This window comes from Lissotriton vulgaris, chromosome 3_2 (assembly GCF_964263255.1).
Source record: "Lissotriton vulgaris chromosome 3_2, aLisVul1.2, whole genome shotgun sequence".
NCBI lineage: Eukaryota > Metazoa > Chordata > Amphibia > Caudata > Salamandridae > Lissotriton > Lissotriton vulgaris.
In genome coordinates this window covers 267,914,838-267,935,640 of record NC_141690.1, presented here as the reverse complement: position 1 = coordinate 267,935,640, position 20,803 = coordinate 267,914,838, and the positions used below count along the sequence as shown (strand labels likewise).

The window sequence follows — 20,803 nt, the reverse complement described above, 5'->3', positions numbered from 1 at the left end:
AAAGGACCTGGCATTTCAATGGCTAAAATCCTTTCTGTCAGGGAGGACCCAGAGGATTCAATTAGCGGATTGTATATCTGAGGTGGGTGTTCTTGAGTGGAGTCCCGCAGGGCTCTGCATTGTCACCACTCTTATTTAACCTTTATCTACAACCACTGATAGACTCCCTGGCATGTATGGGCTGCAGAATTTTTAACTATGCCGATGATACTCAGCTGTTGCTGAGTATTGACAACACATCTGCCCAGACCCAGGCCCAGAATATACTCAGGTTTACGGTGAACTGGATGACGGCAAATTTGTTGAAAATAAATCCCGAAAAAACAGAGGTTCTAGTGGTCTCAACTGCTGCCTCGCCCTGGGGTGATTTTTTCTGGCCCCAAGAGCTTGGCCCCACCCCGAAACCATGCCCTAACGTAAAAAGCCTTGGTATTAAGATCGACCATGAGCTGACAATGGCCAGCCAAGTATCTTCTGTTGTCGGAACTTGCACCAACTTAATTAGGCAGCTGCGCAAGCTAGTTCCCCTACTTTCCCTAAATATGCTCCGAACCATTGTTTCGGCAACAATAATCTCAAGGATTGATTATGGGAACGCACTTTACCTAGGTTTGCCAAAAAATTTGATCAACTGCCTGCAGGTTATTTTGAACGATGCAGCGCGACTAATTTTTAAATCACCCAGACAGACCCATGCCTCCCCATTACTGCACAGGCTACACTGGCTTCCCATAAAGCAAAGGGTGAAATTCAAAAGCCTATGCATTGCCCATAAGGCAATATATGGACGCGCCTGCCTATATAAAATAACGGCTTGAGGTCTATAAGCCCAATCGAGCGTTGAGGTCTTCCAACTCCCAACTGTTGTCTTGTCCGCATTTCAAAATGGCAACCTAGGGTGGGAGATCCTTTTCTGTCCAAGTCCCACAGATGTGGAACAAATTACCGGAGCCCCTCCGCAAAGAAACTAATCTTCTCCACTTCAGGAAGTCATTGAAAACGCTTTTGTTTAGGGAAGCTTTTTGTTCCATCTGACCAAGGTTGTTACATCCGTACCTTCTGTTCACTTATTCAATTGTTGTTACTGCATCTGTTAGAAGCGCCTAGAGACCTGACGGTGATTTGGCGCTATACAAACCTCAGATAACAATAACAATAGGTATTTGGCAACCTCTAGGACAGCCTATAATTAAACTGTGTTTATTGTGCTGCTACTTGTAGTAACGTACACCACTACAGTGGCTCGAGTTTAAAAGCTATAAATCTCGGGGCCTGTGTTGGAAAGGTTGTGGAGCTTACAGACCCCTTTGTGCTGCGTTTACTTCTAAGGGCACACAGTGAGTCATTCCCTGTGAATAATAAATTAGCTGTTTTTGAAAGATAAAGATTCACAGGCTTTGACACTGTTAAGTTGGTTTTGGGTCCCCAGAGCACGTAACGATTATGGGCGTCCCCACTGGTTTAATGTGGGGACCATGATGTTTGGTCATTTAATGTTAGCTGTCGATGATGGATCCCTGAACAGTGTCATGTATGTGCATGTTTGCATTGTGCTGAGGGGATTACCAGGTAATCATTCACGCAGCTCTCTGATGGATGCCACATGTGTTTTTTCTAAATCCCCAGATAGATCATGCAGTCTGTGTGTTCTCCTTTGTACTGCCAGTCACCGGTGTATTCAACTGTGTAGCCTTGAACCGTGTCATGTATGTGCATGTAACTTGCATGATCGAGGTAACTATTAGTGGCGATACTACGTGTCTCTTGGACCTCTTTCAAGTTCTCGCTGTCCTTTTTCCCATCTCCCCCCACGCCCCCGGGGGCGGCAATCTGAGGGATACCCCCCGGGCGCCACAAGCTCTAGCTACGCACCTGGTTCCATGTTCATATGGAAACGCCTAGTAGCCCGCTCCGTTAAAAGGTGGAATCCACCTACGTCTACTGGTGGTGAATCCGAGGCAGCCGGAGGTGACGGAGAAGGAGTCTGTACTTGGTATTCATCCCACTCCGACATGTCATCAACCTCTCCTTCCTCTCTCTGTTCTTCTTCGTCAGAAGACTGTTGTCCTTCTGGCTGATTGGACGGTGCAGGTGGAGGACACCTTGGTGGTCTAAAGTCTGGTAAAGGCGCTTCCACCGCAGGAGTAGGAGGCAGAGAGCCTGTAGATTCAGATGGCGGAAACCGCCTGTAATAGTCATCTAGCATGCATTGGAGGTTGGTGAGCAATGCAATTGGCACCTGAGTGGCAGGGACACTTGTTACAGGGGACATCATCTGTTCAGATGACTGTTGTTCCTCTTGGTCGTCCTCCTGATATTTAATATTAAGTTCGGAAGGACTTGTAGCCGTTCCAAAGGATTCTTCAATTACAGAATCCTCCTCACTGTCTTCAGAGTCAAGAAGTTTGTCTGGAACCTGCAGGGGTACCCTTTGTGGTGAGATATGCAGAGGTGATAACTCCAAGGTCGAACCACGTCTCTGAAGCAAAGATGGTTTTGGCATCAGAAAAACCGTACATGGTGACCATACCTGTAAAGTGGTACAAGAGGATAGTTGCGGTGTCGACGGTGGGTCCACTAAAGGACTCGTTGCACTGGATTTGCCTTTAGATGACGACGAGGTCATCGTCAAAGGTGCAGTCATCGTCGTCTACAATGATGGTTCAGTCGACGGTGTTTTCGTCGATGATGTAGGCTTCGTCGACGGTATTGACTTCGTCGACGGAATTGGCTTCGTCAACGGAATTGGCTTCGTCGACGGTGTTATCTTCGTCGACGATGGAGCCTTCGTCGACGGAGCTTTCCTCGACAATGGTGTCTTCGTCGACGGAGTGGAACTCGCCGACGAGCTACCGTCGACGGGAGAGCAAGCGTCGACGACGATGTCGTCAACGGTGTCGTCGACGTGATCGTTAGAGTAGCCGTCGACGAGGGTCCGACGATGGCAGATGATGAAGACTCTGCCGTCGACGAAAGAGGTTTAACAGTGACATAGACCATCGTAGTCGATGAAGATGCCGTCGACATGATCATCTGTGGCTTAGGAGATGAGAAAGTTACAGTCGACGAAGATGTAGCGTCAACGGAGATCTTCGTCGACGACAGTGCTGAATCTGAGGTAAAATCTTCTCAGATGTCTGAGGTAACTTCTTGGTGGATCTTCTCAGGGGCGTAGATGGACCACCTTTCTCCTTAACAGGGGGAGTAGCCTTGGAAGCAGAAGGCCTCTCAGACCCCTTAGATGGAAGTTGTTTCTTTCCACAAACTGTCAAGTTTCGTAACAAAAACCCCCATTAAATCATCCAACCAAATAATTTTTAATGAGTATTGGTCCTGGCAAACTGACCATACGCCCGATTATAGTAGATGACCATAAGATGATGGTGGTAAAATCCTTTGTATATTTGGGTTTGGACTTTGCTGCGAACGGCTCCTGGAGTGAGCATCTAACTCACACCAGGAGCAAGTTCTCAAAGGCCAACAACTCGATTTTAAGCATCCCACACCCTAAGACGATGGGTGCAGTATTAGTTGTTCAAAGGATTTATAAACATCAGTGTGCCCCGGTATCAACCTATGGCGCTGAGATCTGGGGGACGGTTAACTGCTCTGGTATACAGCAGGAGAAGAATAGACTTTGCAGAAAATTATTGAACGTTCCTATCTCAACCTTCCATTATATATCTCATAAAGAGATCAATATTAGTTTTATTACCGATTTTATCAGGGCTCGCCCAGCACTTATGTGGATTGCTATATGGAAGAACGAAGCAGCCCCAATGACCCAGTCAATTATTAAGGATTGTCTAGAATGTGCCAGGGGGCTAGACATCCCGTGGCTGGATGGAGTGTTGAGCAGTTTGCGCAGTATTAATATGAAAGTATTTTTTGGGCCCCTTCACTTGCTGCCTTAGTCGCAAAAAAGGATTTGCAGAATGCTCTGTATTCCTTATATAAGCTTGAGCGCGAGGCAGCAGAGGCCAACAAAACTACAGTGCGTAACTATATGACTATTGAACATTATAGGCATCCACTCCACACCTACTTGTTATTACCAATGACTCGCTGGGAAATAAGTTTATTGTTTCGTTTAAGGGCTGGCACAATTCGCTTTGCATTCTCCTTCCCACTTGGTTATAGCTCTAATTCAAACTTAATCCCATGTCCATGCGATGGGAGGAGTGAGCAAACTATAAAGCACTTTATATTCTCCTGTAAATTTTATATTAAATATTTTAGGCAGTTTTTATGTTCCTATTTTAATAAAAGAAAACCAATTAGCTTAGAGGCAGTATTTAATTCCATGTTAACTTTAGACGACAAGGACCTTATTTTCCGCACTTGCACTTTTTAAAAAAGGCAATAAGGACACGCAGATGTATGGTTGAAGATTGAGAGTGATACAAACAGTCTTTTAATTGTGATGTTCCTACATTTTGCACTATGTGATCTATGATCTGTATAACGAATGTATTTAAACTGGTTACAATTTTTTTATCTTTATGTAATGTACTGTGCTTTTGTGGGTACTGTGGTACCCGAATAAAGTTGATTGACTGACTGACTGACTGGAAGTTGTTTCTTAGCAACTTTAGCCCCAGGAGAAGTTAACACCTCAGTAGCAGTAGAGGCTGAAGTAGAATCAGAGGCAATACTGCCTACCTCAGACGCAGGATAATCCGAATCCTTAAGCTTTTGTAGCCACAAAAGCAGGCGGCCCTCTCTGTCTCTGAGGGTCTTCTGAGGGAAGGTTCTACAGATCTTGCAGTCCTTTACTTGATGTTCAGGATAAAGGCAATAAATGTACTTCTTGTGGGGATCTTCTTTAAAAAGCCGGAGCTTACCACAAGAGTCACAAGGTCTGAATAAAGATTTCTTGGAAGACATCTTAAAAACAATAGATTCCAGAAGGAAAATAGAGAAGAACTGAGCAGAGCTCAGGGAGTCTCCCTTCACACGACGTGCGGTAGAAAATCTGACAGCCTGAGCCTCTGGGGAGAACCTTCTGGTGGGTGCTGTCGCCTGATTGGCTGTAGTTTGGACTATACAAAATTACTAGGATAGTCATGAGTGTGAAAGTTTTTTCTCCTGTAGCTTGGGTTACTTTACTTCCTGGTTGGGAATTAGTGTTTTTTTTCAATGTTACTGTAGCATATTATTGCTTTTTTATGTACCGTGGGACTCCCACTCTGACGACGGGGAATGATTCAGGCATGTGAATCTATGAAAGACACCCCTAATACTGGAGAATTATACCTATATATGGGCATGAATCGGGAAAATTACACTAGGGTCCTAAATTCATATACAACACCCACTCCACTTTATTAAGTTCAACATTACTACATTATAAGTACTGAAACATATCTAAAGCATGTGTTTACAATCCCACCCAAAACACAAAATTTGCATTGGAAAAGGCTGTACACGAAATGAGCATAAACTGTACGCAATTGAGAAAAGTGTTTACATATAGGATATATAGCATGAAATGATTAATGCTAACCTAATGAATCATGAAATTACATTCATGAAATGGCTCTTAAGTACAGAAAGAAAGTCGAGCCCATCCCATAGCAGAATATATAAACTGTTTTGGTTTTGAGGACAAGGCAAAATATTGTCACTAGGAAGTGTTTCAAAAGAATTCTTGTTCTCTAAGAATAGTTCTACTTTAAGCAGATTAATCTGTGCCCCCAAAAAAGTTTTATTTTGGAAAAAGTTCAAATTGAATCATAGAAAAATAGAGTTCCCATGTGAGAATGTTTGTTTTAAAAAAGCGAAGGTCGGATTTCAGTGTTCATGATTCAAAAGTTATTTTCGGTGTCAGGAGAAAACATCAGATCATCTAGGCTGGCAAAGAAACCGTCTACCATATTAGGCGAAAGTGGAACTACTTCAGTTAGTAGATCAAATGTGCACAGATGAGAAGCATCGCTGTCAGCGTTAGTTGCATTAGCAATGTTAGCAGTAGCTGGTACCTGTGTGCCTGTTGTTTCACATATCTCACCCTCAGTTAGACTTACCGGTGGGACCTCAATGAATGCCGTCATCAGGATTGGTAGCCGTTGCGGGCAACACGATGCTTGAGTGGTTACCAGACCTAGCAAGGCGGCAACATCCGTTGGCAGTACTGATGGTAGTGTAAGACAAATGTCCAACACGCATTCTTCTCCGCAAAGCAGGCATCGTAGAACAGGTAAGATGCAATCTTGCCAGATTGGTCTGAATGAAAGGAACCAATTGGTATTCAGATCTCTTCAACGAGCCAAGCCAAGAATCTTTGTAATCCTGTCACAATACCGCATGGCTAGGAGAGCTTGTTCCATGGTAGTCTGGGTATAGTTGCTGACTGGACTTGCCATATCGGAGCAGAAAAAAACAAAAATAGAATTCCTGCAACGAGTCCCAAAATGAGAGGCAGGCCGCCGAACACAGAGTGCACGAAATTTGGAAAAATGCAGAGGACTGCTTCAAAGGGTGCTAACAGTCCAGAAACAATCGTCTTAAATACATGTGCGATGCCGCTGGTATCAGACATGTTTAAGACTTGACGTAACATTTCTGCGAAATGTACTGGTCAGTTTGTTGATAATAATGCATGTATCTCTGCAAAAGTCCTTGCAACTTGCAGATCATACGTTTCTCTAGAAGAGGTCAGTGGCACAGTTTTTTGATCAAGAATGGCTTTCATTCTGCTTAAAGTATCAGTTCATATAGAAGAGATATTCAGTGAAGGCCATAACGCCGACTCCCTGTCTGTCTTGCTTTTTGGAAACAATACTTGCATACAACAAGTGACCCTGGCTGACACACTAACTAGATACGCTTTTCCTGGCAACATGCCACAACAGCTGTGATCATTGAGCATAACGTAGCTGCCATTGGAAAGCTGCCTGAAAATTGGTGCTATCACTGCTGCTGGTAAACCGTGCAGGTGGCAAGAAAGGTTATTTGAAGAACCCTCGCAGGCTCCGTATAAATTAATACCTCAACACAAAAGTGTACCGCTTAGTGAGTTCTTACAATTATTACCGCTAAGAAATACCTCCTTTCCCCCACTCTAACATTTGTGTGTGTATGGTAAATTCCAGGTTGACTTGATGTATTCTTTACCCAACCTTTCATACAGGCCTGCTGGTATGTGTCTTAAGCAATACTGAAACTGGAAAATCGTCACTGGTATCGTGGTGGTGCCATGTATTATCCATTCAACGACTGGTTTCTCAGAAACAGTTAATGGTAATCTTTCCAGTTTTTCATTGCTCAGCACCGTATAGTCTGCTCCTCTTTGTGCCAAAGAGATTTGTTTATCTGTAAGGTTAAAGACAGTAAACAATGACGTGGTGTTGATTAGACGCCATGACACATAGCCTGAACAGAGATTTTGTAACGTCCAGCCTAGTAGCATTATAGAGCGTAATTGAGACTGGCCATGTTGTAACATTAGCAAGTCCTGCTCTATTATGTCAATGGCAGAGGATACAATGCTGTCCAAAGAATAAATTCTGGAGGACAGAGTTGTTAACCCATTGTCCACTACAGAGAGAGCTTTCTCTAAATGAATACAATCAATTTCTCGTATTCTTTCTGCAGTTTCCATTGGCGTGATTTTCCATGCTTCATTGTAAGCAGAGTATATACCGGCGTACATAAAACATTTTTGACGTGGCTTACGAGGTCCAAGTAAGAAGTCTTGTAAATTAACGCCTTCTTTAAGTAAAGTTAAGTGTTGTTTAATTTCTGGAAGTGTGGATTTCTGCAGCCACTCAAGGCATAGTTTATCTACACTGTAAGTTGTTACTATCCCTGGATGTTGTCTCTGGGAGTATCTTGGGTCTGGCCTATTCACTACGAACCCTTGTGTTTTGTTCAGGAATCTATCTTGCCAGTTATTTGTGTCTGTGGGCCAGATTAACCATTTTTTCCAATAAGGATTACTTCTGTTCTGTTGTAAAATCTGTTTTACGTCTACCTCCTCATCTGCAGTGTTATTACTGTCAGGCGTGGGCTTAGGTATGGACGGTTTGTTTAAATCTTTTATCTTAGCCAAGCCACGACAAGATGTTTGTTGAATTGTATCATTTAAAAATATTATTTGTTCTGGGATAATGCAGGCTCTGAATAAGGTTTCTAAACCTTGTACCTGCCTATCTTTTGTGCCCCAGATAGTTTTTGTCTCAATATTGTCTTTCCAAAAGTTAAAACCTAATGTAGACAGCTGAGCATAAAAGTTTGCAGAATAAATTTGTTTAGTATTGGTCAACATGTTTTTCATTCCTGTCTTATTCACATTTTTTAAATAAAACATTTCTGGATTTGTGACATTAAAACCTGAGAAGTATGGAAACTTATCATAAAATGTTTTTGAGCTGCCCTTTGGCAGTGTTGGACAATGTTCCCATTGATTGTAAGTAAAAACATTTCAAGGGTTTGCAGATTTGTGCAAATAATGGTGACCATAATGATTAAAACAATACATTTGTTCATAATCTGATGAACCTTCTAAGTATTCATGTTTTGTGAATTTAGCTGACATTTCCAAATTTGTCATCATGTTATTAACAGTTTCAAAGTCCCAATCATCCGAAAACGTTCTGGGTGAAACAAAGTCACTCAAAGAAACCTTAAACTGGTGTGGAATCTTCAACAGTTCTACCAGGCCATAAATGCCACAAACAGTTGTATGTTTACAGGGGGGAGGGGGACTCAAAGAAGTACGCTAGCTGGCAAACCTGTTGGTTTGTTCATGAAGCCCTCACCCACCAACCTGGTTGGTGGCATGCTTCATCATCGGGCCCACCACAGTGACACCGAATGTGTCCCGGGTGTGCTTCGACGCCAGATTACTGCGGAGCTGGTATATTCGCTGAGTGTGCAGTGTAGTGAGTGAGAAAGTGAAGTTTAAAAGCTATACAGTAGGTCCCAGTACCATGTTTCAGCCAGGCCTGTTTTAGCTCACCACAACAATCGGTTCTTATTAAAACCCATGTAGGTCAAACATGACCACACCGTATCCGCATATAGGTCGTTCACTCACCTTACAAGTCGGCTACAAAATGTGATTTTTCCTTACAATACTAAAATGACTCTCCTTCGTACGTTTGTCTTTGTCCTCGTTATATGTAGCAAAACTAGAGGGAATCCCCCTCTTACATGTAATCGCACCTTAGAGAGTGCGACACATAAACCAACAACACAAACACTATAATTTAGTTTTTTTGCACCTTATACACATACTCACTTGGTCCTGAGGAAAGCCAGTTTTAAATTTAATAAGGCCTGGCTGAAACATGTAGACCACACAAGACGCAGGAGGTCTTAACTCGCACTCCACCGCGTCTAAACTGCCTTTTTATTGCTAACAGAGGCCTAGTTATTAAACTTATTTATTTACCCTCGGGTACTGGGACCTACTGTATAGCTTTTAAACTTCACTTTCTCACTCACTACACTGCACACTCAGCGAATATACCAGCTCCGCAGTAATCTGGCGTCGAAGCACACACGGGACACATTCGGTGTCACTGTGGTGGGCCCAATGATGAAGCATGCCACCAACCAGGTTGTTGGGTAAGGGCTTCATGAACAAACCAACAGGCTTGCCAGCTAGCGTACTTCTTTGATTCCCCCTCCCCCTGTAAACATAGCTAGTCCTATTTTGATCACTCCTGGCAGAATTTAATATCTCCACCACGATTGCACAGACAACAGAATGGGACACTTTGACTGAGAAGAAGAGGAACAGGATACGGACCATACTACACGGTGTTATACTGGCACAATACCTGCATACCAACACAGCACCCACAGGACTTCTGGTGACCAACGTCCCCAGGATATTCCTGGACGACGCCAACTTCAGGAAAGACTGGACACAAATTGCCTGGCACTGTACCAGATACTGGCTACTACTCATCATTAAAACAGCCAAACGCCTATCCGACGCCATCATGGTCGAGATACCAACAACAGAAAGCCACTTTAAAACTACACTGACTGGATTCAAAAAGAAACTAGATGACTAGAACCCAGAAATGATAGAGTATAAGGAATATCTCACCCAGACCAAAATAAAGAAATTCGAAAAAGACCTGAAAAAATTCAGCTACGTAAAAACTTATCCATACGCAGCTGATGATTACACTGCCCCAAGCAAAAACAACTCCGACAGCTCTGGGGACAACACCTCCATTTCTAGCAATTCCAGTATGGGATCTAACAAATCCAGAGGCAGGGGAAAACGGGGACAACATTGGCAACAGCCCTGGCAGGGACTCCCACAAAACCACAACTTTAGACGCCCCCCCTTTTGGACCTATGCAACCCCAATACTTTGGTTACCCTCCCATCTATGCCCCAGGACACATGCCCTTCTACCAAGGCAACCAAAACCAGAGATATCCTTTTTTATCACAGGGCCGAAGACCACGCGGCAAGAGACGGAACACCGCACAAGTCCACTGGGAACCGGAAGAGGAACCAGCGAGCTCCAACACCAAGAACAAGTCCTGAGAACAAGCAGGACCGAGCAAGTGACACCTTCCAGAACCTTTATGCCCTTGGTATTTAACATCTCAAGCACACAGCTGACCGATGAAGAAACAGAAGTCCTGAATAAAGGCCTTTCCTTCGTCCCCACATCCAGGCTTGACACTTTCAAACTACACGTAGAACTTGCTGAGTTCTTCCGAAAATTGAAGCTCATAGCCTTTTTTGAGAAAAAAGAAAACACAACCAGCCCTGAAGATGAGGTCCCTAATGAGACAGGCCTCAGGCAAAAATCCAACTTCATCCCACCACATGCCAGCATCCCTGTGGAAATCGCAGGCAGTCTACACAGAGGTGGAAAAACTGCAACATAAGAACACATTCAATAACCTGTCTCACCGAGCACGTGAGACGATCAAACGCCTACAAAATGACCAATCTCTCGTCATCAAGCCAGCAGACAAGGGTGGAGGCATTGTCCTCATGGACAAAACGGACTACGATAAGGAATGCCGTAGATTGCTGAGTGACACCAGGAATTACAAGTGTCTTAAAAAAGACCCTACAGAAGATCTACGCAACACCATCAACACCCTGGTAAAAAATGCGAGTGATGCGGAGCACATCTCAAAGCAAGAGGCCGACTATCTTTGCACAAAAAATGCAAAAGTCCCGTACTTCTACACAGTCCCAAAAGTTCACAAAGGAGTCACCCCCCACCAGGAAGACCCATTGTGTCTGGGATCCAATCCCTCCTGGAACCACTGTCACGATTTTGTGACTTCTTTCTCAACCCCTTTGTCCAAAAAACACCATCCTATATAAAGGATACCAAACACCACCTCAATACCATCTAAGACACCAGCTACAACCCAACTACCCAACTTCTGGTAGGAGTCGATATTGAGAGTCTATTCACCAGCCTACCTCAAGACGCAACATTACAAGTACTGCATGATGTCCTCATGGAAAACACCTGGGACTACCATACCCCAAGAAGCTTCATATGGACTGCGCCACCCTTGCGCTAAAAGACAACTATTTCGAATATGATGGCAAATTCTTCCTACAAACCAATGGAACTTCGATGGGCAGTGTTTTCGCCCCGAGTGTGGCGGGCCTTTATGTCGCCCATTTGGAAAAAACCCACATAGAGTCCCCGACCAACCCGTTCTCAACAAACATAAGAACATGGCGACGCTACATTGATGATATTTTCGTCATATGGGAGGGCAACCAGGAAGTCCTAAACAACTTCCTCCTCTGGATCAATAGTCGGGACAACTACCTACGTTTCACTAGCACCAGCAGCCCAACTGAACTGGCCTTCCTAGACCTCAACATAAAAGCAAACCAAAACGGACTAACCACCACAACTTTCTACAAACCAACAGCAAGAAACTCTCTCCTCAGATTTGAGAGTTTCCATCCCAGACCCCTAAGGGAAAACCTTCCCTACGGGCAATTTCTACATCTCAGACGCAACTGCAGTCACATCCAGGACTACAAACAACAAGCTACAGCCCTAGTCCACAAACTGGAGGACAGAGGATACCCCGCCAGAATTATAAAAACCACCTGCAAGAGGGCTCGGAACCAAAATAGGGAGGCACTACTGGAAACAACCGTCAGGGCCCCTGAGGAACCCAGACTTACCTGTGTGACAACATACAACACGGCATCGAACCAGGTTTCCAACATCTCATCAACAAGAACTGGAAGATTATTAACTCAGGTACAAGAAACTGGGAAAAACCCGCTTCGCCTACAAGAGAGAGAAGAACCTCAAAGACCAACTGGTCCATACAAGACCAAGACCCACTTCCTCTCCGCCCAGCAGTACAATCCTCAACGCCTGGGACCTTCCCAAGCTCACAGGCAACCAGCCATGCAATAACTGCAGCGTATGCCATTTGACATCAGCATCAAAAACCCTCAATCTAGAAACAGGGAAAACCTGGACACAACAACAGTTCACCAACTGTAACTCCTCAAACCTAATATACCTGATAACGTGTAGATGTGGACTCCGCTACATCGGGATGACCTCTAGGAAAGTCAGGACAAGAATGACAGAACACAGAAGTACCATCCGATGCGGCAAAAACATCAGTAAACTGACGGATCATTTCTTAACCCACAACCATACCCCAAACGACTTCACATGGACAGTCATCGAACAATTTGACCCCACAGAAAATAAAGAAAAATTCCTCCTCCAGAAAGAACAGCGATGGATATACCGTCTGTCCACCCATACAAGGGGCCTGAACGATTCCATCCCGTGGAACTCCATTAACCTGTGATAAACAATAGGTCTCTTATACCCTCTGTCTCTCAGTCAAAAAACAGAGTCCCCCTCTGATACTCCCAACTATAAAAAGAGAACAGTGCTCTCGTACTTAGGCGCTTACACAGCGCCATATCTTCAGAATCACCGCACGTGCCCTCAACGTGCAACATGACACGAGCTAATCACGCGCACATGCGCCCCGCGCCCCTTTGGAAACAACTGCCAGCCTAATGCGCGCATGCATGCAGAACGCTCCCGATCGCATAACAAACAATGACAGTGCAGTCAGCGCAAGCGCATCCCTCCCTCTATTTCCACTTATCCCAGGTGGAACCAACGACCGGGGCTACTTAAACCCGATCTCAAGGTCCTCACTCACTCGTTCCGGGCACCGCAGAAGGACGATAGGTCCAAGGAGGATCTAGACCGGGAATTCCGTGAGTAACTCAACACTACCGTCACAAATGGGGTAAGCAACCTTTCTTTCCCTACAGGTTGGATGTAAACCATTAGTTTTACTATCCTTGTCTTAGGGTCTCTTTCTCTGCCAGGTGGCCCAAGGAAGCTTTTGAAAGCAAACAGCCTGCTTAAGAATCCCAACCTTTACTTACATGTACCTCACAAATGCTAATATCCGTTGTTTTAGCTCACCACAACAATCGGTTCTTATTAAAACCCATGTAGGTCAAACATGACCACACCGTAGCCGCATATAGGTCGTTCACTCACCTTACAAGTCGGCTACAAAATGTGATTTTTTTCTTACAATACTAAAATGACTCTCCTTTGTACGTTTGTCTTTGTCCTTGTTATGTGCAGCAAAACTAGAGGGAATCCCCCTCTTACATGTAATCGCACCTTAGAGAGTGCGACACATAAACCAACAACACAAACACTATAATTTTGCACCTTATACACATACTCACTTGGTCCTGAAGAAAGCCAGTTTTCAATTTAATAAGGCCTGGCTGAAACATGTAGACCACACAAGACGCAGGAGGTCTTAACTCGCACTCCACCGCGTCTAAACTGCCTTTTTATTGCTAACAGAGGCCCAGTTATTAAACTTATTTATTTACCCTTGGGTACTGAGACCTACTGTATAGCTTTTAAACTTCACTTTCTCACTCACTACACTGCACACTCAGCGAATATACCAGCTCCGCAGTAATCTGGCATCGTAGCACACCCGGGACACATTCGGTGTCACTGTGGTGGGCCCGATGATGAAGCATGCCACCAACCAGATTGGTGGGTGAAGGCTTCATGAACAAACCAACAGGTTTGCCAGCTAGCGTACTTCTTTGAGTCCCCCTCCCCCCTGTAAACATAGCTAGTCCTATTTTGATCATTACATATAATCCTGGGGATATGGACTAGCTTTTCTAGTCCTCGCTCTCTACTTTGATTTGGTGATAAACAGTTGTATCCCATGCTACACCACCAGGTATAGGAATGGCTATAATGTTTACTGATGACAGGTCTCTTCGCTCACAATGAGATGGTTTGTGAGGTTTCAGGAGCAAGTTGATGTTCTTACTTGCTGTGTCCATTGTACTGCATTTTCCATCTATCTTTCCAAAACTTGAAACAAGAATGAGTCAAAGTAGGAGAAAAAGTACACCTAACACAATCCAAAATTCAACCCATGGTGAAACCAGATATGTATTTTCAAGTTGATGAAAGAGTTCTGTTATTTTTTCTTTGACATTTTTATTTGCTGGCGTAGTTTCAGGTTCAGTGGGATCCTCAGAAAATGTATCAACGTTGATGAAATAGCCAGAGGCAGTTCTGTCAATTGTTGGAATAGCATCAGGATTGTTTTGAATCGTTGGAGCTGCTTCTTCCTTTGTCATATTTGCATAGTCCGAGGCTATTTCATTGTAGACAGGATTTTTTAGACAAACTGTTATTTGGGTATCAAGAGGCACAAGTTCCATGGCATTGTTGCATAGTTCTTCTTTTCTCACTGCAGGTTTATCAAAGGTGATAAGTCTTTCAGTTTGAACCTCTTAGATTGTAGCAAGATTTGGTCGTATGCTACATCTTAGGAGTCCACTCGGCCTGCTACTTATTATCGGCCACATGATGTGGTTTGACCAGGTCGATTGATACAACTCGGTTCTCCCTTTTACCAGCAAGGGGCGGTAGTAACACTGATCTTGTTCCGTGGATTGCTAAGACAGGTACTGCTTTTCTGTAAGAAGGCCCAAATTCCTTCTTCACCGCGATCTTTTTCCTGAATAGATCCCCAATCTTTGGAATCCAGACAGGTCTTGCTGGGACAGGTGGTTTTTCTTCAGTGGTTGTTGGCTTTTGTGTTGTGTTGCTCAGACTTCTTGTTTCATTTAAGTCCTGCAAAACAGCCATACGATCTTTGATATCAAAGGGTTTTTGTTCCAACACTGAAGTTTAACGATCGAGGTCTTCGATTATCATTCTAGTACCAAACAGTAATTCACATAGTGTGATTCCTCCCAGAGAATTTCTTGGTAGATTTTTAAGACTACGTTGGACACTTATTAGATGTCTGACCCACCCATCACCCAAACCTAATACCCTAGCTGTTACAGATTGCTTTATGTCATGTTTTTTTCTTTCCAATACCACATTTCACTCAGGATAGAATGGACTTGAGTACCGCAATGCAACGCCCAAGCTGGCCATGGCCTCCTTGTAAGCTTGAGAGCTAAACGCAGGACCCTGGTCTGAATGTAGCGTGCCGATTGATTATGTGTCGATAAAGACTCGCAAATCTTTTATAACAGTTTGGGCGTCAGCCGAGCGCTGAGGCCACATCCAAATGAGTCTTGTCCTAATAGTTATGGGATTGCATTCGTCCATTGTGACGTTTGCGTGTACATAGTCTAATGCTGTCTAACAATGGTGTCTGAACTGGGCTGGCTACTCTGTAGTCAGGTATCTGGTGGCTTTCAAAGCTATGATCTCTGTAACAGACATCGCAATTAATTCCAAATTCATAAACTTGGACGCTCATTCCTGGCCACCAGTACATCTCTTCTAATTCTATTAGAGATTTTAAGATCCCTTGATGTGTCAGACCCTCTCCCATATGTGCTTTGTGAACCAAAGCACCTCTCCGAGTCCTGTTTGGAATTATTCTGTCCCCCACTCCAGGGATTTGAGCAAAAGGAACAGAGTTTGCATCAATTATGTATGTATATGTGAGTGGATAGTTTAGAGGTAATGCTGCATAGCTACCTTTCATTGAGGCTTTTACTGCTAGCAATGTTTTACAGTCTATTTCTCTTTTTGAACGAGTGATTGCAGCTACGGAAGCCTTTTGCACAGCTGCCTTTGCGGCCTCATCAGCCAATAAATTCCCTGCAACGTGAACGCCATCACGCTGATCACTCAGTGTATGAATCACGTGAGTTTTTTTTAGTTCTTTCTGTAATAGAACTACTTGTTCCCAAAGCATTTTATGCTTGATTGTGCCACCTTTTGTATTTTTTAAACCATTTTGAACCCAATATAATTCCTGACGCAGTTATATGAATCGCACACTATGAGTGTGGGGAATTCGCAATTAGTATTTTCAAGCGCCATCTTGAAAGCCTGTAGTTCAGCTCACTGAGCTGTACAGTCTCCGAGCGATTGAGTTTTAGTGACCATAGGTCTGAATTTACCTTCGTACCAGCGACCTTTAACAATCACGCACGCAGCACTATAGGCTTGTTTACCCCCAATTGTGGGCTGTGCTGATCCGTCTGTATAGAATATACATCCGTAATGTTCTAGAGGCAAAAGTTCGGTCGGAAGAGGACCTTCGTGTTCGTTTTGTAGAAATTCTTGTGTTTTCAAGTAGTGGTCAAAAACGTATTGAACGTCTGTTGCAGTAAGAGAATTAACCCATAGTATCCATCTCGGATGTAAAGCTTTTGTATTCGGAATGCTTGCTTTCGTCACTGCCTCTAGGGCAGGTACAGGTGTAACGATCATTATGCGTTTACCCTGCGCGAGAGCTCTCTCTTTTGCTTCTGCAGTTTGAACCGCTTTCAGAATATTTTCTGTAGAATTTAATTTCATTTCAGCTTGTGTGTACAAGTGCGATTTATATGCTATTGGTACTTTTTCACCTTCATTAAAGGTCAAGTATGTGAATCCGCATCTCCCTGGGATGATTCGGATTACAAGATTGCGCACATTGTTGCATGTTTGTAACTGTGTTTTTGCTAACATGTCTGTTTGCACTGAACGCAAAATTTCTGTGTGTTCTTGAGTCCAATTAGTGGGTTTGAAATCAGGTTTGATTAGTTCGTAGAGAGGTTTAACCCTTTCTGCGTAGTTTAGAACATAATTTCTTCCAAAATTCAGGAAACCTAGAATTGACTACGTTTTTCAGCGTTTTTGGAGGTTGGAGCAACTCACATTTCTCTAGAAAGTTTGCTGCCAGGCTTTTGCCTTCACTTGATAACTCGTAGCCTAAGAATAGGACGTTGGGGTGGGCAATTTGTTATTTCTTAAAATTGTATTTGTACCCTTCAAAAGCGAACCGCAGTGTTATGGTGTTCACTCTTCAAGTGCACGTCTAAATCATCGTATGTAAGATAGATGTCATCGACATAATATAATGCCTCATCATCGTACGTTTGTAGTAACTTTGTTACTCTGGCTGAAATTAACCCTGGACTATTCTTGAATCCCTAGGGGAGACGGCAAAATTGTAGCTGTGTCCCCATTATTGAGAAAGCGGTCAAGTACCTACTTTCTGGTGCAATGTTTGGACTAAGAGAAACCATTAGAAATGTCTAATGTTGTTTTGTATTTTTTATGTAGGATGTTATTCATCAGTGCTGCACTGTGTGCATTTTGTACTGCAAATGTTTTGCAACAAGAGTTTAAATGTCTGTAGTCCAAAACTAGACAATATGAATTGTCTGGTTTGGAGACAGGAAACAAAGGATTGTTCATAGATGAGGTGCATGTTTCAATCACCCCTTGGTATTCAAGTTGATTTAAAATCTCCCTGACCTGTTTTTTTGCTTCCTGTTTAACAGGATATTGCCTTTGCATTGTTGGTTGAGTTTTTAACTGGATTTTATGGTGAGAAGAATCCTCATCCCATCCTACATGATTTTTATATAATGCTGGAGCCTGTGCAACTGCCCATTTTCTAGCGTATGTGTATTTTTTATGAATTGGAAAGTGATTTGAGAAGCCGGCATAATTATTTCTTCGCCATGTGGGCACTCCCTGACAAATTCAGGTGGCCAGTCTTGTTCAGCTAGAAGAATGTCATAACCCTTAGATAGCTTCTCCCAAAAGAGTGCTTTTATTCTTCTAGTTATATCCCTCTCCATCCGGAGTGTTACTTCATATAACTTATGGGGTACACTAACCCTGGTGTCGGCAGTTTCAACTTGAATACATTATTTCAAGTCCGCTGTCTCCAGATGATCCTTCAAGATCTTGCGAGCTATGGTGACTTCTGCTGCGCTGTCTAGCATTGTCTGGGCCCACTCCCCGTTCTTGAGTTGTGTCCTTAAGATCCTTGGCATGTCTGATCTTTAGACTTGCTACCTTCTTCTTGGTGAATTGAGTTTTCTTATTTTTTGGAACGTGCTGTTCGTCTTTGGACTTCACGCGTTCCTCTTTTTGTTCTGATCGTCCTCTTCTATCGGATTTCTTCGAGGAAGTCTTAAAGGTACGAGAGGAACGTGTATCAGTATCTTGATATCTAGCAGGTTTTCTCAAATTATCCCTATTTCTGAGGTTATACCTCTTTTCAGAGGGTTCCCGTTGGGAAGACCTACCTCTAGACTGAGAACGCTTCTCTTTAGGAAGTGTTTGTTTACTGTATTCCCACTTCTTTTTAGGAGTAGTGAGATTATTTGTAATAAATACTTTTTCAGGATTTTCTGCTAGTTGGGGTTTTAATGGTTTCCCACCCAAACTATCTCTACCTAGTTCTTCATATGATTTTTCAATAATTCTTGCAAGTTCATATGGTTGCTCTGTTATATCTGTTTCTTTTAATTTTTGGCGGATTGCCAAGGAAGCTGCTTCACCTTTAATGTTTGCTAATAGTATAGCCGAGACCGGTTTGAAATCTTTTAGCAACTTCATACCAAGATTTAAAGCAGGTTCTGGTCCGTATTCATTTTGAATCTGTCTTAGGACGTCTGGTATTACCGCCACGGACGGACAACCATGTGTTTTTGTGTAGATTGAAGCAAAGACTGTACCCCAAGTCTCACAGTCCTCCACATGTGGTGCTATCCCCATTGGTAAACATATTGTCAGAATTCTGTGTTTATCAGGAAATACTGCCTCTATCTGAGTAATTGTTTGGGCTAACCAAAAAGGAATTTGTTCCCTTTTTGCGGGCAATTTACCAATGACTGATTGTATAGTCTGTGGTGTGATTTTGTTTGTGTTCCCCTGGTGAGGGGTGTGCTGTTGAATCCTTACAGTAGGTTGGACTGCTAAGGTCCGCATGACATATTGAACCAATTGTCTATGCATTTTAATTAACTGTTTTAGGTGGGCTAACAGTTCTGGACCTGTCATGTTTTCTCTGTCAGGATGTGGTGTATAGCTGGCTAGTACCGGCCATGTTGCTCCTGGTCTACCTAGTGAACCTAGCCTGGTAATGTGATTTTGATGTTGTAGGGCGCCTTTAAACCAGAGCTGATGCTCTTGGTAAATTAATGGAATTTCAATGTCCTCGTAAGGAACGTATTCCACTGGAGGTTCCTCTACTTTGTAGTAGTGGAACTCACGTGTTACTGCATTTGCTGCATGAAACTGAATCCATGAATAGAATACCTCTGTCTGCCGATATTCATGTGCTTCTATGACAAATATTACATTACCACCCCTCGATGATACTCCATTATTTATGAGTTTGTAAGTTATGGTTTTTCTTACATTTGCCGGGATGATTATATCATCATCGCCGTTTTATTGGAGACTTGTGTCTTCTAAAACTGCTTGAGCAGCTCTAGCTAATTCTTCGTCACTTTTCATTATTTTTTTGCCTGAAAGTTTGCAGAGCAAGTTTCAAGGAAACAAAGATTAGGTGTACAATATTTTGGAACACTGTATCCTTCAATGATGAACAAACCAAAATCTAATACATAGGATTTTTGTCCTACTCAGTTTTGGCGAATATTATCCTTTCACCCACTCCAGACGTCTATTGGAGTTTTTTACGGGAGAAGGGGTCTGTGTGAAAAGCACGACTGAGTTACTCTAGTATCTAGCGTTAAATTATCGCCTTACCAAACATTGGGCGCCATGTAGTGTAGTTCCTATATTCCCAATAGGCTCTGCGCATTGGAATAACATATGCTATAGTTTAGACGTAGGACTGAGGTCGACTAGGTCTCTATCGAATATATTAGACTTAATTGTGAGTGGCAGCTATCTCAGAGGTCACTAGAAACTTTCTCGAATTCACAAGAAGGGATTAGTTTCTGACAACCGCATAAACATGACAACTTTGTTTCCCAAGAATAAGAAAAGTATATCTAGAGTCGCGGAAACAATAGATAGCTATTTCACTCTGTCAATTGTGCATGCTTCATTTCACCAGAGGTGCAGAGAAATAGAGAGATGGGCGTTTTCAATAAATGTATTTATTGAACAGTCTTCTTTCTCATGCATAGGAAATGAACTGCTACAATTTTAATACTGGTTGCAAAGTATAATGGGTACAGTACGAAGAGTATTATAAAATAATACTGTAAAAGCATGGTATGGTTTCTAAGCCATATAAAATAACATAAAATACATACATTAATAAATAATTACTAAAAGTACTCACCTGGTGCTTCTAAAATACGCCTATCCTGGTGTACCTAACCTAGGTCTAGTACAAGGGAAGAAGTAAGTGAGGTGTAGCTTAAGTTTAGTATTTCTTTTGCCAAGAATATATCCAAGAATTCTCTAAGGGTCTAATCAGCTCCATACCTTGTTTTCAGAATGAAGGAGATCTTGTATCTCTCTCTCAGGACTCGATTTCCCAGCAACCTGCAAGGGTAGCCTGGGAAC

General features: G+C 43.0%; 1 protein-coding gene across 1 annotated transcript in view; it reads left to right on the top strand.

Annotated features, from left to right (window-relative positions):
* Nucleotides 1–20,803, top strand: part of LOC147725653 (matrix metalloproteinase-21-like) — a 547,740-nt gene that overhangs the window by 117,679 nt on the left and 409,258 nt on the right. The window lies entirely within an intron of this gene.